General features: G+C 27.5%; 1 long non-coding RNA gene and 1 pseudogene across 1 annotated transcript; one reads left to right on the top strand and one right to left on the bottom strand.

The window, feature by feature from the left end:
• Positions 1-3586: 3586 nt before the first annotated feature.
• On the bottom strand, positions 3587-5993 carry LOC132904623 (putative serine protease K12H4.7; annotated as a pseudogene).
• Positions 5994-9261: 3268 nt separating this feature from the next.
• Positions 9262-12311, top strand: LOC132904622 (uncharacterized). Its single transcript, XR_009657633.1, has 3 exons — positions 9262-9904; positions 10383-10474; positions 11058-12311. It is a non-coding gene; the product is annotated as an uncharacterized LOC132904622 (long non-coding RNA).
• The last annotated feature ends 547 nt before the right edge of the window (positions 12312-12858 follow it).

Below are 12858 nucleotides of genomic sequence, written 5' to 3'. Positions count from 1 at the left end.
ACATTTTAGAAACATAGGAATCGCAGTTTCTTTTTGAATGGAGTTTTAATCCAAACGTTAGTTTTTATAGACATTGAAATCATTGAAATTTCGAATCTGCACAACATTATAATATAGAACATTATATTACCATTGAATTCATATAAAGTAATCTGGTTTTGAAAAAAAAAAGGAAAGAAAAAGAGCAAAAAATGCGTTATAAAAAAATTACGTACCTTATAGAATGATTTAACACGAATTCTTAACAGAAATTCAAATGAGAGGTTCTATTGCATCTTTTATTTGATTCGATCCAAATATCTCTAAATTTAAAAAATTAATTTACATACAAGTATAATTTATAAATTTAATTCCTATACATTTACAAATTTTTAATCATTATATTCCAATTTTAAAAATATTAAGTGAATAAAATTTTAATTAACTAATAAAAAATATCTAAAAGAAATTTTTAATATTTATTTTATATAAATTATAAACATTTTTTAATATTTCTATACTTATTCTATTTACAAATTTTAATTCAAACTGATCAATTTTATTAAAAATTCAAATAAATAAATTTATATTCCATAGATTCTTTAGATCGAATCAATCCTCCATTTGATTCGATCCAAATATCTCTAAATTTAAAAAATTAATTTACATACAAGTATAATTTATAAATTTAATTCCTATACATTTACAAATTTTTAATCATTATATTCCAATTTTAAAAATATTAAGTGAATAAAATTTTAATTAACTAATAAAAAATATCTAAAATAAATTTTTAATATTTATTTTATATAAATTATAAACATTTTTTAATATTTCTATACTTATTCTATTTACAAATTTTAATTCAAACTGATCAATTTTATTAAAAATTCAAATAAATAAATTTATATTCCATAGATTCTTTAGATCGAATCAATCCTCCATTTGATTCGATCCAAATATCTCTAAATTTAAAAAATTAATTTACATACAAGTATAGTTTATAAATTTAATTCCTATACATTTACAAATTTTTAATCATTATATTCCAATTTTAAAAATATTAAGTGAATAAAATTTTAATTAACTAATAAAAAATATCTAAAAGAAATTTTTAATATTTATTTTATATAAATTATAAACATTTTTTAATATTTCTATACTTATTCTATTTACAAATTTTAATTCAAACTGATCAATTTTATTAAAAATTCAAATAAATAAATTTATATTCCATAGATTCTTTAGATCGAATCAATCCTCCATTTGATTCGATCCAAATATCTCTAAATTTAAAAAATTAATTTACATACAAGTATAGTTTATAAATTTAATTCCTATACATTTACAAATTTTTAATCATTATATTCCAATTTTAAAAATATTAAGTGAATAAAATTTTAATTAACTAATAAAAAATATCTAAAAGAAATTTTTAATATTTATTTTATATAAATTATAAACATTTTTTAATATTTCTATACTTATTCTATTTACAAATTTTAATTTATATATTTATAATTTTATCAAAAATTCTTTATTTAAATTTAATTATAAATATTTATTATTAATAGAAATTTAAATTTTTTATATTATTATTATAAATATTTAATCTTTTTGTTAATAAATCATAATTAAATAATTAATTTCCATTTTTTTTTTTTTTTTTTTTTTCAAAAAAAAAAAATGGAAATTACTTTATATTAGAATTTAAATATAAAAATTTAAAAAATAAATTTAAAAAATTTAAAAAAATTGACAAAAATTTAAAAAAAATCGTAAAAATTAGCAAAAAAATTGCATTTTTTCAAGAAAAAATGCAAAAAATTCAATTATCATATGTATAAGTATTTATACATATATGTATAAATATATATGTATAAGTATGTATATGTATAAGTATATGTATAAGATTTTCGGTGAATCGATTATTGTGACGAGTCGCGATTAGATCACGAGCAAGTTGTATTTTTTATGCTGTATGCATATTTTATAAATGGTGACGCACTGGAAGATGGTGACTTTATGTTAGGAAATACGTACAAAATGTAAGGTAAATTTCCTTCAATATAGAGTTTTAATTTCAGCAAATGTATTTTTGATTATTTGTTGAATGTGAAAGATATAATTAATTGAATGTTTATTTGGTAATATTTGGATTTAAAAATATTTGTACAGACAAATTTGTTTACATAAGTGAAATACTTCTTGTGTATGTGTATTTTTATATATAAGAACATCTCTTTTTTATTTCTTCAATACAGTAGTATGTGAATTTTATATATTGATCTGATTCTTTAAGAAAAAAATTAATGAATTCATATATTGCTTTAATTTCAATTTTAATTTCTAAATAACTTTACTTTTTATAGAAAAGCACATCTATCTCAAAATCTTTTGAGGTGGATCGTTGACATTTTCTATAATATTCTAGATCTAAATTACACATATACATTTTGAAACATGTATAAAATCTTGTGTTTAAAATTCAACTAACTGTTTCTAGTAATTCAGCTAATTCTAAGTTAGAATATCAAAAATGTATATTGTTTTCCATTTACAATTCAAAGTTTACTTAGAAGAATGTATATTTAACATGAATTATAAATCTTTGTCCCAAATTTTTTCAAGAAATATGTATATGTATATCTAATATTCTTAGAACAATATTTTGTAGTCATTTGACGAAGAAATTAGTAAAATAAAATATTACCAAATGCATATATATCATAACAAACGTTTGACAAATATTTAAAATCATTTTTTTTAGAAATAAAGTTTCATGTGGATAAATTTTCTTATATTTCATCTTCTTTTTAGCATTAAATCACCATCCATCCATGTATTCTGCTATATCATTTATGAAATAATTTGTAACTCCATTTAAAATGGAAACTTAAAAGAACATGGTGAACAATTCAAACGTTGCGTAGGAGAATTTTTAAGCGTGATTCATAGATAGAAAAACTAATTCATCCTACATTTATTGTTCTGTTATACAGTAAATTATTTACGACTACCTTGTTACGTAATGTAAATACCGTATACTGCAGTAGCGTAAGTCAAAGATGAAAGTTGTGAATGTAGGAGGATCACGAGTTGATCGAAGGATATGCCAAAAAAATGAGAAAGTAATATATGTATATGTATAATTACTGATCAAACGAATTCTAATAATTTTTAAACGAATTCGATACAAACTATTATAAGAATGTTTGATTATAATAGGATTGACAATATTTTATGAAAATCATACGCATACTCGGTTGATCAATATCTGTAATGGGCACCTTGGCCTCGCCTTAAAGGAATCGAACAAACTCATAACGAAACGATATTCGAAGATGGTACCGTTAAGGAAAGGCCGACGCTATACATATCAGAATCAAAATTCATTTAGTTATGGTGCTCATTTTAAGACACTTTGCACTTATTTAAATTCATGTCGGATCTGTTTTTGCAGATTTTAAAACACCTTAATAAAATATTTGTGTTTAGTATTATTTTAACCAGTTGAACATCTTTTCTCATGCTTGTCAAGAATAAAACATATATAATTAATAGATATGTATGTATTTATTCATTGACTGACGTAAGATATTCGTAGTAAGTTTGTACATGTATTTATTTAATACTTCAGTAATCTACAAAAAATTGTAATAGTGCCATTATGGGCAAACTTGTTTAATTGTATCTATACATGCATTCTAGTTGTTTAAACATAAACACAGAATGGTGAACACTCGTGTATCTTCAGTAACTTGTTATGTACGTACATAGTTAGTTTTAGTCTTAGTTATGCACGAATTGTTTCAACTAAAAATATTTATGTATCATAATTGTTTCACAGAAGTTCATAAAGGAAAATACAAATTGTTCAAAAAGTTAATAAGATAAATTTAATTCTTTTAATACATCATTTTTGTTTAAAAAAATAAAAAACTACTTATCATAAAGTAGTTAAATGTAGCACACACAGCGTTAAAAATATCATATTTAATTATGCAGCCATTCATCTATTAAGTGTCCAACTTCAACTCTGGCAGCTTTCAACTGAAGTGGATCATTTTTGGAAGGAGGATACATGTTGGCACAATGAGCAGTACCTATGGTCATAATAATAAATAAATTTTTTGTATTACACGAAAAATGAAAAATTTCAATTAATATGTACACACCATCAATATAAATGACAGGTATTTGCGGATTTGCTGATTTTGTAATTCCCAAAACATGCCAAGGATCAATTGATCCATGTACAAATACTACATTTGTAGTCTTTAAATCTAATCCTCCATACAGAATATTTGTTCTATTCACTGCCGAATTCAGCAAATGAATATTGTACCTGTTAGAATACGGAAATGTTATAATTTTATAGCTAATGATTTATCATAATTGAGAAATGTATTTATCGTAATTTTAAATAAACCTTGGGCCAAATATATCAATGCATTGTTGTACAAAGAAATCTACTGGGAAAGTTTCACTAAATAATTTTGGATGTGCTGTCGAAGTTTGAAAGAATCCAAATTCTGTACACGTTTGGTACGTCCATTGACGTCCTACAAGAAATATATTTTAAAATACAATAAATAAAAATTAAAACAGCAATAGTATAAGTAAAAAAATACATTACCCCCTTCTGCTTCTTCGCTAGCCATGTTATGTTCCGAAGTTTATGAATCATTTTATTATACATATAATCCAAACACTTTTTTTCTGATGCCTGTAATATTTTAGTGCTCAAAATTGCAAGTCTGTCAATAGCAATACCCAATGTTTCGTTCGTTAATATGTCGCAGGCACTATCGATAGTTAAATTAGCCATTGCGGAATTATTACGATTGTCTTTATTGTACTGTACAATACCAGCAAAGATGCTTGCTATTGTTTCATACAAATTCGAAATATCATTACGTTTGGTATGTTTGTTGATTGGATCACATAAACTATAAGTAAAAATAATTTTTTAATAATGATATATTTGATTTGTAAATGAAGAATTTTACTTTTACTTACATAAATTTTTTAGCTATTCCTTGTTGACCGATAGGATGATGTAACATTATATGAAATTGTTTGTTTGCTTCTAGTATTGCATTTACACATGCTTCAGAATATTCTTTGAGGGCATTTTCAACAACAACAAAGTATTCTATGAAGTATAATTATTAATATAAAACACTTCTGTTTTAAATAAAATATTTTTTATATTTAAGTGTATCTTATATTTACCCTGAAAATCAATTTCTGCTAATAAAGGACCACTAGCAGAAACAGCCCCGTGTACTAAATGAGGATATTTATTACGCAACCAAGCAGCTAATGATCCAGCATATGATCCTCCAAATGCAATCCATTTAGTACCAGCTGGTAACTTGTAATTAATATTGATGAATTCTATAAAGTAAGCCAAATCTGCAAGTGCCTGTTGCGATGAAAGATACATTAAATTTTTTACGCCAAGATCCCTGCAGATAACAAAAACGTAACATTATAACTTAAAATGTACCAATTATATATTTTATAAACAATGTTACATACGAAATAGGATGACTTTGTCCATAAAAGCGGTGTTCCACTTGAAAACATAGCTCTCCAAATTGCTTAGCATATTCGATCCATTGACCTTCTGCCATCCATTTAGCATTTGCTGCAGCTTCACCACTTATCATCAAAAATACTGGACCACCTTTCTTATAGTGCTCTCCATTTACGAAATATCTCTGAAAAAATAATAAAAAGATTTATATTATAAAATAAAAATTAAGAAATATTTAATATATTCTTATTACCTGTTGCCAAACACGCGCATCAGTTGGATCAAAGTGATCTAGAAACTGTGTAAACCATTCAGCACTTGGAAGTTCATGATCTTCAGATAAAATTGGAGCACCTAGATTACCATATTTGCTTCGACCCCTCATAAAAGTCTCCCATGATATACTATTATTTATAAAATTAACGAAGAATAATAATAGTAGTAAACGATTCATAGTATCTTAGGTTTGGATAAACTATAAAATATGCATTCTGAAAAAATAAAAACTAAATTTATTATTTATATTACACATAAAAAATTAATATATTACGAATATTATTTTATCAATTTTATTCTCTAATAAATTAAAACATAACGATAACATAGTTAATACTACCTTTTCAAAATACAAGTTGTCTTACATTTATTATTTACAGAAATGATATTTTTAAAATTAGTTCTTATAATATAGGCACTAATATTATTCTTGTACAAATTTACACGTGTTTTTTATATATGAGTACTACAACTTATTAACTTGAAACCATGCTTGGAACAAAATTCCAATCTTTCCAACATGATAAAACTAAAAGAATATAAATATAAAAAGCAGAGGAATGTACTTACAAATTTTATAGTAATGATAAGTTGTTCTTTCCTGTTTAGAGCTTCTTTTTCTTTATAGTACTTATTGAATAATCTACTTAGTTCGTTTTAATATATACAATATTTAGAGAAAACATTATAATTTGTAACGTTGATGTAATGAACAATTTTGCTGCTTTGCAAAGGCACTATATGTGTATTGTTAACTTGTTGACTTGTAGCAGCTTGTAGTACGTGCAGTCTAATATATATATATATATATATATATTATATGTATAGCTGATATAGTATGTGCATTTTTTGTATAGCGCCCCTATAAAACGGTTTATTACAATAAATATATATATATATGTATATCATATACACGAGTATAAGTTAGCAAATAAAAGCGCATAAATCATTTTACGAAAATAGTTCGTGAAAAAAAGACAGATACAAAAGTTCCAGATAACATTACCAAAAATGGCTCTAAATATATGAAAACGTTTTAGATTTTAAATAAATGATACATGTAGTTAAAATATTATCAATGTAAACTGTGTAGTGTTAATTGTTAACGTAACTCGTAAGTACACTTATTTGTCTTGTATTACTTTTTGTTGTACTGGATATTAATTAGATTAAATATGTTATAATGAATAAAATCCAATTTTTTTTTTCATTTGAAAAGAGTTACATTAAGAATCTTCTTCTATTATTGATTATACATACACATAATTACTTCTTAAAAGATAATTATCATACAATCTACAAAAACTATATTTTTAATGTTTTATACATTTTTCTACGCATTATACTATTTATCTTATGATATTATAATATTTTGTTTTTTATATATTTAATAGTTCCGTTTATATATATTTAAGTATATATTTGTGCATGTTGCAATCTTTTACAAAGTAGAAGATTGAATTCACATATATATTTAATAAAATTTTATTATTGTTATAACATTTAAAAATGCTTGACAAGATCGAAAAAATGTTTTATTTATATTAAAAATTAAATTCAAAGTAAATGTTAATTGAGAGAATATTCTGAGGGTAATAATATAATAAAAGATTGTCTCAATATCTGATAAAAAATACAAAAATCCACATAGCCAACTTCAAATAAAAATGTTCGTAATTATTTGTGTGCTATAGTTCTACTTTCTTATATATAATCAACTATTTGATGGATATAATTCGGTTAAAAAAAATAAAAATAAAACGTTTGTACAAAAACAATATACAGTAGCGGACAAAAGTTTAAGACGATGATTTGTAAACCGGATTACAAACATCTTATACGCATATTGTTCTTCTATTCGGTTTGTCTCTTTGGAATAACGTAGCTGTATGTTTGACCTTCGTAACCTCAGACAGTCAGTTGTTAAATACAAACAATGTAGGAGTTACAACAGTTAGTTACCGCCTAGCACTTGGAAACAGTGGACATTAGTTTAAGACGATCTGTGTAAAACGTGAGTACGAGTACAGTTTTTGAACATTTTGATTCTGGAATGTCAAAATCATTGTTTAGTGTACCTTTTATTGCTTAAAATTCATTTAGGTAGGAACAGACTATGGGTAAATCAAAGAATTTACTTGAAAACGAAAGGGAACAAATCGTAAGGCTGCGAAAGCAAAGTAAAACCTTCACCGAAATAGCAAATATAGTGAACAGGTCAGAAACAGCTTGTAAACAAGCTTGGTATAAATGTTTAAAGACAGGCATGTATTGCGATCAACCGAAAAACGGAAGACCACGGAAAACAACACCGAAAATGGATCGCCGGATTCATCGATTGAGCGAAAAGGATCGTTTTCGTAGTGCAAATAATATTGCTGCGGAGATAAACTATGAAAACGATACACAAATTAGTGCTAGAACTGTTAGGAGAAGATTAGAAGACTTTAACTTAAGAGGACGAAAACCCCAAAAGAAACCACTGCTGAGTTCTAGGAATCGAAAAAGACGACTTGCATTTGCTAAAGCTCATAAGCATTGGACAAGTGAAGATTGGCAAAAGGTATTGTTTTCTGACGAATCGAAATTCAATCGCGTCTGTTCTGACGGGATACGGTACGTTAGACGTCGAATTGGCGAAAGTTTGAAAACACAGTGCGTTTTAAAAACTCTTAAACATGGTGGTGGCAACGTTATGGTGTGGGCGTGTTTTTCTCGAAGCGGCCCTGGTCCGATATGTCGTATCAATGGAATTATGGACCGTTTTCAATACAAGGACATACTCAAGAACACAATGTTACCTTTTGCACGCAACAATATGAGTGATGATTTTATTTTTCAAAATGATAATGATCCGAAGCACACGGCTCGGGTTGTGAAACAGTTTTTTCAAGAAGAAAATATCACCGTGCTGCCGTGGCCGTCGCAATCACCAGACATTAACCCAATCGAGAATTTGTGAAGCATCATAAAAAAGACAGTACAAGGTTATAAACCGAAAAATTTAAATGAACTTTACTCTACGATTGAAACAGCCTGGAATAATATTACGGTAGATTAATATAAAAAATTAATAGATTCTATGCCAAGAAGATGTACCGAAGGGATAAGAAATAACGGATATTGAACAAAATATTGAATTTAAACAAAAATTGTGTATATTTTTTAACCAAAAATTAATATTTTTTGTATAGTCTTAAACTTTTGACCGACGAAATATTATACAGATTTCGTTCCTTTTTTATAACTTAGCTATTGAGCAAAATATCAAAATGAAATTTTTTTTCTAAGTGTACAAACAAATGTACAATTAGTTAATACCAAAAGTAGAACACCGTATTTATATTTTTTATGGAAAGTAAATCAATTATTTATTTCTTCCATTTCGTCTTAAACTTTTGTCCGCTACTGTACATATATATATATATATATATATGAGGATATATTTTTTACATTCAATATGCATGTATACATATGTACGTAAACATATAAACAAAATCTTTTTTTGTAAAGTAAGAATCGAAATATGAATGCTTAACATTATAAACTGCATATAACTATTATAGATTATATACATATCACATATAAGCATTTTATCTAACTGAAATAAATCTTCGAGCGATGACATTATCAAAGGTATTTAATCGGAAAATTCTCGTCAATCCTTACTAAACAGATGGACACTAGAAGCTATCTATATTTGCGAAAAACGTTCTAAATTAAGTAATAAAAAGACTTGTAGCCGTCTAATGAATATCGCCTGTACGTATGAAGAAACAATGCTGCTATGTGTCGTGTAAAGCTTGACAGTTAAACATAAGAAGTAAGAATAAAGACATCCATATATATGCGTCAGGAAGATGATACAGTTACACTGTACATGCGAATGTGTGTGTTTTCAAGCGTCAGGGCATGTCCAGGCCTGAGTTGAGGCAAAGGACGATTGGCAGTCGTTTAGAAGCATCTGGAAGAGTCGGTTGACAAGAAGGGTGCGTGCGAGTGGATTTACGAGGTCTTCGGAGTATAATATATGTGTATAACTGTTGTGTGTGAAATAAAGTGAATTATTTGAATTTCCGAATCCCTCCTATATCTTTACAATATGTAAGTAATAATAATTTATCATGAAGTAAACGAATTCAGAAAATATTGATTTAGTACTGCCGACAAAGGTTTTAAGTGCATTATATGTGTATGTGACCTCTTTCGTGGTTTAATTCCTTAAAGACGAGCGTGAAACGAAACATTTGATTAAATTGTTCATCTTTTCATTTTCTACTTTGCAATTATATTATCATAATATTTCACTTTGCTCATTTTATTATATTGTTATTTTTTTGGTATACGCTGTTCGTAATAATAAATTAATACATCGAGTAAATGTTGTTTATGAAGATATATAGACTATAGAAATAAAAAAGTTTCTTCAATTATAATGTATGATTTTCACACTTTGTACTTCACTTATATATCTCATTCTTTTATGTATGCTTTATTATATACATAATTATTTTATGGAAATTTTTAATATTATACATTTATATCGCTTTAGCAATAATTTAAACGAATTTGTTTATTGCAGATTATTGCATTAATTGAAGCAAGATGAAGTTTGCAGAACATTTGTCTGCTCACATTACGCCTGAATGGCGTAAGCAATACATAAGCTACGAGGTAAAATAAAATAGCCTTGGAAATTAAAATATTTATATTTTAATTGTCTTTGTTAAAAATTTATTTCTATGCTAATGGATATATACAGGGTGTTTCAGAATAAATAGGAAATATTTTAGGAGTAGCTTCTGCATATATAAACAATAGAAAGACTTTATATAAATATATCTTACTTGAGTTTGTTTTCGAGTTATAGTGGATTTAATTTTTATTCTTTTATTTTGTATACTACAGTATATACTGCTTTTCATAAAAGGTATTTGAGATGGTATTTTTATATTCCAATGCAAGCTTGCAGATATCTTACCAATGACTGTCTTACTATGTTTAAATATCCAGATGTAGTCTGTATTTGCTGGAAACTTGAGAAACACAATACTTGTCTACGGAAAGAAATATGAATTGCAAAAGAAAAACCGTTATAATTTGAAAAGAAAGTCAAATAGGACATATCCTCATATGAACTTTTTATGGTTTAGGTATACAGAAGCCACTCCCAAAATATTTCCTACTTATTCTGAGACACTCTGTACAATGAAAGATCAGAACACTATTAATTAAAATGACCTCTTTGGGTTAATAGGAAATGAAGGCAATGCTCTATACTGCTGTAGAAGAAGCACCGTCAGCTGAAAGTGTTGTTCGTGATATTTCGATCGCACCGATAGAAAGTTTTGATCAAACGCAAATTTTTCGTATGATGGGTGAAGAAGAAAATGGTGTACTCAATAGAGGTAAACGTAAAGTTGGTGGTAAATGACAAGCTACTAGTAAAGAAGACAAACAGGCATTGCTGAAAGAAGAAACAGTTGATATAGATATATCAAATGCCAGTTAAAAATAGTTCAATTGTTTTATTATCAGAACCTACGCAAAGCAATATTATTCCAAATTTAATGTAATTTTTATACAGGCAATAGTTTGCCAGAAAGAGTGCAGGTCGTACTTTATGAACAATTAATATTTCCTTTGTTCAAAATTGAAGATTGTGAGGCTGAACTGAACAAGTGCCTTGTATATATCCTGTTTATTAAACTATGAATTTAATAACTTAGTGTAAAGATATAGAAGGGATTCGGAAATTCAAATAGTTCACTTTATTCAACACACAACAGTTATACACATATGTTATACTCTAAAGACCTCGTAAACCTACTCGCACGCTCGCTTGTTGTCAACCGACTCTTCCAGATGCTTCTTAACGACTGCTTGTCGGATTTACATGATTTGTCGAATTACTTAATAGAACCTTTAAACCTTATTACTTTATTTACATTCCTCTTAGTTTACATTCATCCATGACCTAAACCTTTCAAATTTCTTTCTACACAGTGCCTTCGTAAAAATATCCGCAGTATTTTTGCCTGTACTTACTTCAATTATATTTATCTTGTTTTGTTGTTGACGAGTGTGCTGTATTTCGCATCCTTTATTTGTTGATAATATATACGTTCCAAGCAATGCGGTTGAATACCCGGCATCTCGCTGTATTCTGTAAAAAGACAATAGTTCGTAGTCATTTATCAATTTATCATTTATCAATTTGTCATTTATCAATTTTGATGTAGCTTACTCTATCGGAGCCTCTTCCATTTCAATGTCTCCTTCTTCCTCCTCACCAGTCGTGATAACATGAATGGGGGCCTGGTGGTCCACCCCCATAGCGAGTAGAGTTGTAGTTCTCGTGTGCAGATAGTGACTCTATGAACTTTGTGAATTCGTTGTTGTTGTGCTCTTTTATTTCGTTTTTTATTTCCTTTGCGAGTTTGTTTAGGTGTTTTTTGTTTTCTTTTGTTCTATGTTTTTGCCATTTTGCTTTCGCTTTTCTTTTATCTCTAATTTTTTCGAGGATGTCTGATGGGATTTGTTTTGTTTGTCTAGTGGTAGTTGCTGGTTTTGTGGTTGCCCGTGCTGCCTCTTGTATAGTTTTTGTAAGTGTTGTTACAGCTTGTTCGATGTGTTGGGGCGTTTTCAGTGGGATGTTGCAGTTGATTTTGCTTTCAATTATTTCTTTGAAGGTTTGCCAATTAGTGGATTTGTTGCATAGCGTCTCTGAGTTGTTGTAGAGTATTGGCTTGTTTCTGTATGTTATTATTATGGGTGTATGGTCGGAGCTAAGCTCGAGGCTGGATGCTATATTTATTTTATTTCCGTTTAATCCCTTTGTGACTGCAAAGTCGAGTAGGTCAGGGATTTTGCCCAGGTCTGTCGGCCAGTATGTCGGTCTTCCTGTGGATAATATATTGAGATTGTTTTTCCTGATGTGTTTTTCCAGGGTTCTGCCTCGAGGTGTAGTGATTCTTGATCCCCATGTTGTGTACTTTGAGTTGTAGTCACCTGCTGCGATAAACTTGTCGCCTAGTTGTTGGAAGTATTCTTCCCAC

This window comes from Bombus pascuorum, chromosome 2 (genome assembly GCF_905332965.1).
Source record: "Bombus pascuorum chromosome 2, iyBomPasc1.1, whole genome shotgun sequence".
Lineage (NCBI taxonomy): Eukaryota > Metazoa > Arthropoda > Insecta > Hymenoptera > Apidae > Bombus > Bombus pascuorum.
This window is presented reverse-complemented; position numbering and strand designations above follow the sequence as displayed.